The sequence below is a fragment of the Orcinus orca genome, chromosome 3, assembly GCF_937001465.1.
Source record: "Orcinus orca chromosome 3, mOrcOrc1.1, whole genome shotgun sequence".
In the NCBI taxonomy this organism is placed as follows: domain Eukaryota; kingdom Metazoa; phylum Chordata; class Mammalia; order Artiodactyla; family Delphinidae; genus Orcinus; species Orcinus orca.
The window spans coordinates 8,895,845-8,902,320 of NC_064561.1; the positions used below are offsets into that span (position 1 = coordinate 8,895,845).

Consider the following 6,476-nt stretch of genomic DNA (forward strand, 5'->3'; position numbering starts at 1 on the left):
TTAACCACTGTGCCACGAGGGAAGTCCCGAATACTGTCTTGTTGTTGTTGTTGTTTTCTTTTGACCATGCTGCACTTCTGTTTTGTAAATAAGTTCATTTGTATCATTTCTTTAAGATTCCACATATAAGTGATATCATATGATATTTGTCTTTGTCTGACTTTTCACTTAGTATGATAATCTCTAGTTCCATCTACGTTGCTGCAAATGGCATTATTTCCTTCTTTTTTATGGCTGAGTAATATTCTATTGTGTGTGTATGTATATACATATATGTGATATATATATATCACATTTTCTGTATCCATTCATCTCTTAGCAAGGCCTTTCTTTTTCTTTTTTTTTTTTTTTTGTGGTACGCGGGCCTCTCACTGTTGTGGCCTCTCCCGCTGCGGAGCACAGGCTCCGGATGCGCAGGCTCAGCGACCATGGCTCACGGGCCCAGCCGCTCCGCGGCATGTGGGATCTTCCCGGACCGGGGCACGAACCCGCGTCTCCTGCATTGGCAGGCGGACCCCGAACCACTGCGCCACCAGGGAAGCCCTGCAAGCCCTTTCTTGATTGGGTCTGGATTAGCTCTTCAACGTCACTTCCTGCTGCCACTCATGCCTACCCTAAGGGCAAGCCACAGCGAAATCTGTGCTGTGTTCTTCATGGCTGGGGGCCTTTACACAACTTTTTCATCAGTCTTGACTGTCTCTTAGCCATCTATGTAATTCCTTTTGTACTCAATGCTCAGTTCAAGCATCACTTCTTTCCAGAAGTTTTTTTCTTATCCTTTGAGTTAGGCCCCTCCCACCTCTGTGAATTAATAGTACTTATCACAATGTGGTAATAATTAGCTTTCTCCTCTAAGGGCAGTATAACAAAGTGGCTAAGAACCTAGACTCCAGAGTCAGTCTGCCTGAATTGGAATCCTGCTTTTGTTTCTTATTAGCTATTTACATAAACTCTGTGACTCTGCTTACATACATCTAAAAAAGGAGAAAATCATAGTATCTTCCTCCTATTACACTTATAAGGTTTTAATAAATTTATATAAATATATAAATATGTTTAGATATAATATAAATATATGAATATATTATTTATAAGGTATTTATTTAAAAATATTTATTTATTTAATTAATTTGTTTGGCTGGGCTGGGTCTTGGTTGCGGCATATGGGATCTTCATTGCAGCATGTGGGATCTTTAGTTGCAGCATGCAGGATCTTTTAGTTGTGGCATGTAGGATCTTTAGTTGTAGCATGCGGGATCTTTTAGTTGCAGCATGTGGGATCTTTTAGTTGCAACAGGTGGGATCTTTAGTTGCGGCATGTGAACTCTTAGTTGCAACACGTGGGATCTATTTCTCTGACCAGGGATCAAACCCAGGCCCCCTGCATTGAGAGCAAAGAGTCTTAGCCACTGGACCACCAGGGAAGTCCCTATAAGATATTTAGTATACACTGTGGATGCTAGTTATTGTAGTAGTCACCTATTGCTGCATAAGAAAAGAACCCCCCAATACTCAGTATCTTGAAATGACAATGTTTTAAACGTTCTTCTTTTGAAATATAGGCATTCAAAGCTAATTTCTCTCTAATCATTTCTTTAGCAGCATCCCACAACTTTTTACATGATACATTTTCATCCAGTTAAAAATATTTTCTAATTTCCACTGTGATTTTTTCCTTTGATCTATAGGTTATTTAGAGCTATGTGGTTAAATGTCCAAACACTTGGGACTTTTCTAGTTATCTTTCTGTTGTTGATTTCCAGTTTAATTCCACTGTGGTCATACTCTGTATGATTTCAGTCTTTCAAAATGTATTGAGACTTGCTTTCCAGCCTAGCATATGGGCTACTCTGGTGAATGTTCCAAAAGCAACTATCTTTTAATCTTGCCTCCACGTCTGAGGGTTGACTGGGACTTGGCTGAGACATGTGAGGATCAGCCGGCCCGCCTGGATTCATGCATGAGCTTCTCTGCAGATTGCATCCAGGTCCACTTCTACTCTGTATGTGTTTATTCTGGGGCCTCAGCCAAAGAAGTAGCTGTTCCCCGGGGGAAGCTCTCTGCCTGGTAACGACAGAGACAAGAGGGCAAGTGGAAACACATGAGGTCTTTTGAGGTCTAGGCTTGTAAAGGTCATAGTGATTCTTCCACTATATTCCATTGACCAAAGCGGGGCATATGACCCAGTATCAACGTGTATTAACTATGTCTTCTTTTTTTTTTTTCTGTATTCTGATGCTTTGACATCTGGGGGTCTTGCTGACCCTGCAGATACTGCCCCTCCTAGGGTTAGTCATTTCCTAGAGATAATAAACAACTTGCCTATGAATGTACCTTTCATGTGCAAACCGGGCAATCCTGAGTTCACACTCCAACCACCTCTTTTATTGGGCTCTTGCACTCAGGGCCACTATCCACCTGACCTAATCAACTCAAGTCCAGGTATTGGACAACTAGGGACAGCATCTATGCCCAGAGACCGCTGAAAGTACTCAAACTAGCCAATCCCAAGTCTGTGTACCCAGCCTCACCTGTTTCCTCCTAAGGGAAACACAATAAAGTCTCCTACCCACACTTCCCCCTTCCCTCTTCCTCTGGCTGACCCTGGTGTATCCATGTGTGGCCTCACATGGCTTGTCATGAACCCCTCCTTATGGGAACTTGGAGTAATACACTATCTTTTCAATGGAAATCATCTCCTGATCTATTGGTCTTACTCTAAGTCAAGCTTTCTAACATACATTTTTATTTTATTGTTTTATTTTATTTATTTTGCCTCGCTGGGCAGCTTGCGGGATCTTAGTTCCCCGACGAGGGATCAAACCTCGGACCATGGCAGTGAAAGCACGGGGTCCTAACCACTGAACGGCCAGGGAATTCCCCCTAAAATGCACTATTTTAAAACACAAGGGGCAGGGATTCTACCTCTCGTGAGAATGACAGTAAAGTCCCATGGTGCAGGGTATGGTTTGGGGAGGGGTAAAGAAATGGGACCAGTAATTCAATCTACCACACTCGTTACTACTTCTCTTTGTTACTATTTACTCTTGTTACTACTTCTCTTGTACTCCTCACTGTACTACAAGCTTCCAAGGGCAGGAACTGGCAGAATCCTCTGTGTTTTCCGAAGCTTAGCATAGCACCTAGAACGTAAGCACTCCGTGAATGTATATCAAACAAATCAATTAATAATAGGAAGCCCAACTCTTCTGGCACCTTGATAGACTTGGATAAGGTGGTGTTGCTTGCCAGACAGCAGAGAAACTGTCCTGGTTCCACAGCTGGGCACTTTGACCCAGATTTGGAAAGAGAGGAAAAGGGTATGTTTTCATGCATCGCTTCCGCACTCTCTCATTTTCTCAAAATCTCTGCTTGACATTCCATCACTGTGGGATGTCGAGGTCCCCACGCGGCATTTGTCTGACATGCTGTGAAAGGGCGTTTTGAACATCTTTATTTCGGGATTTTGACAGCATCGCCTTCACACCCATCAACTCCTTCCACTCAATCTGTTCCCACAAGGGCAGAGACGTTTCTACTTATCTTTGTGTTGACCGGGAGTTGCAGATGCCTATTTTGTCTTGCAGATATTCTGTCTTTTTTTTCTCACCAGCTTCAAAATATTCTAACAACCCACATTCCAAGATTCGCATCTATCCTAAGGTTCCCTGGCCCTGAAATGGTTTATGCAAATCTTGAAAGCATTCCTACTTTCAGAGGAGAAAAATGGCTCTTTAATCTGGACAACACAATTTGCTTGTGGGTAGAGATTGGAAAATGTAGATCATCGATGGCGAATGTGTATTGATAACCAAGTATTTTCTGAAAATCTCCAATATTCTTCCTCTATATCCTTTATTAAACTCTAACTTGGGGGGCATTTTGATACCCAGATTCCATACTTGAATTAATTAAAATTTTGGCAATAGACTAGGTAACTTGTTCTTCTAACATTTTATTTTGAAAATGTTCAAACCTATAGAAAAATGACAAGAACAGTACAATGAACATCCACAAACACTTCACCTAGACTCTCCAATTATTAACATTTTCCGTGTTATTTTCATCTCCCTATGTCTCTGTCTGTCTTTATATGTATATACATTTACACATGTATTATTTTTCACAGTTTCATTGACATATAACATTGTATAAGTTTCAGGTGTACAACATGCTGATTTGATATATGTATATATATATATTTTTTATTCTTTTGAAGTATAGTTGATTTACAATGTCGTGTTAGTTTCAGGCATACAGCATAGTGATTCAGTTATACATATATACATATTTATGTATACACATATATATGTGTATTTTTCAGATTCTTTTCCCTTACAGGTTGTTACAAAATATTGAGTATAGTTCCCTGTGTTAGACAGTAGGTCCTTGTTTATTGACATATGTATGTATCGTGAAATGATTACCATAGTAAGTTTAGTTAACATTTATCATTGCACATAGTTCAAAAATCTTTTTATTGTGAAGACAACTTTTCAGATCTGCTCCCTAAGATTTTTTTTTTTTTACTTAAAATTAAAAAAAAATTAGCTTTAACTTCTTCGCATCTCATTTTCTCTATTTGTAATATGTAGTGAGGAGAGGTGGGACAGCTGCTACCTCACAAGATTATTGTAAGGATTGACCAAAATAACCCACAGAAAAGGCTTTGTCTAGTGTCTGGCATACAGTGTGTGCTCAGCAAATATTATAATCATTCCCCATACCCCATCACAGTGCCTTGCAAGTAGTAAATCCCTCAATTGTTAAATGACAGATAAAATCAAGAATTTCAATAGAATATTTTAATCTATGTTAACACTGATAGTGGTCCGAGGTTATCAATAGGACAGACCATTACCAGGGACATAAGCTCTTTTTTGTTTGTTTGTTTTGCAGTACGCGGGTCTCTCACTGTTGTGGCCTCTCCCGTTGCGGAGCACAGGCTCCGGACGCGCAGGCTCAGCGGCCATGGCTCACGGGCCCAGCTTCTCCGCGGCATGTGGGATCTTCCCGGACCGGGGCACGTACCCGTGTCCCCTGCATTGGCAGGCGGACTCGCAACCACTGCGCCACCAGGCAAGCCCCATAAGCTCTTTTTTTTAAAATTAATTTTTATTGGAGTATGGTTGCTTTACAATGTTGTGCTAGTTTCTTGCTGTACAGTAAAGTGATCAGTCATATGTATACATATATCCACTCTACTCCCTTAGATCTTATTTTCAAATATATAATACAGTATTGTTAACTTTTGTCACCACGCTGTACATGACCCTGATTCTTTTCAACAGCACAGGTTGAGTACTTTGTAGAATGCCCCTCAGTTTGGCTTTATCTGATGTTTCCTCCTGATTAATGCCATTTTGGTGTGAAAGTTGTGGAAGTGGTGTTGTGCTCACCTCTGGGTATGGCTGGGGACTTTTTGGCTCTAGTGTGCACTTGGATTTTGTCTCACATGGATAAAAAGAAAATGGTGCTAGCTTAACAATGAACCCGAAGAGCGCTATCTGGGAAGTTTATTGGATTGTGGGTTTGGTAATCTGCGAGGAATATTTAACCCAGTGATTCTTGACCTGGGGTGCCTTTTCTCCTTGGAGAGTCTGATAAAGCTGGAGACATTTTTAATTGTCGTGAATGGGGTCAGAGGGGGCTACTGCCATCTAGTGGGTGGAGGCCAGGGATGCTTGTGAACTTCCTATAATGCGCAGGACGGCCCCCACTGCAAAGAAGGATCTAGACCCAACTGTGCAGAGGTTGAGAAACCCCGGTCTCTGTTTATATGAAACCTACAGAGCTGTCATGCCCCCAGAAAGGCCCAGGTGTTGGTACTATTCCATGAGATTCAGGTTTAGTAAAAATACAGCCACTGGCCGATGAACTCACAAGTGTAGGTAGTGTTCTACATGAGGGGCAAGTTTTTCGCTAACACCACAAGGGTCTCTGGCCCAATGAGTGGAGTTTGATAGTAATACTTGCTACAAATGTATGATCTTAATGTACGAAAGCTTTAAGGAGAGATGAAAACATTTTAAAGATGACCTGTGTTTTCTTCTGCTTTTCTCCATGATTTCTTAATCTTGGACCTCTCAGGAATTATTTAGCCTTTCTGTTTTCAGACTAACTTGATGTATCCTGCTGTACGATCCTAAAAAGGGAGCTCACTCAGTGGGTCTGATGTGGTGGACGCTTGCCCAGGAAGTTCTGCGCATGCGTGGCACCATCTCCCGTGAGCATCCATGGGAGGTCATGCGTGATCTCTACTTCTACAGAGATCCTGAAGAGATTGAAAAGGAAGAGCAGGTTGCAGCTGTGAAGGCTGTGACCAAGGAGGAATTTCAGGGTGAATGAACTGCTCCAGCTCCTGAGTTCACTGCTCCTCAGTCTGAGGTGGCGGACTGGTCCGAAGGTGTGCAGGTGCCCTCTGTGCCCATTCAGCAGTTCCCCACTGACTGGAGTGCTCAGCCTGCCACTGAAGA

General features: G+C 41.8%; 1 non-coding gene across 1 annotated transcript; it reads left to right on the top strand.

Moving 5' to 3' along the window:
* The first annotated feature begins 5,822 nt into the window (after positions 1 to 5,822).
* Positions 5,823 to 5,983, top strand: LOC117195758 (small nucleolar RNA SNORA62/SNORA6 family). The gene has a single exon (XR_004475579.1). It is a non-coding gene; the product is annotated as a small nucleolar RNA SNORA62/SNORA6 family (small nucleolar RNA).
* Positions 5,984 to 6,476: the final 493 nt, after the last annotated feature.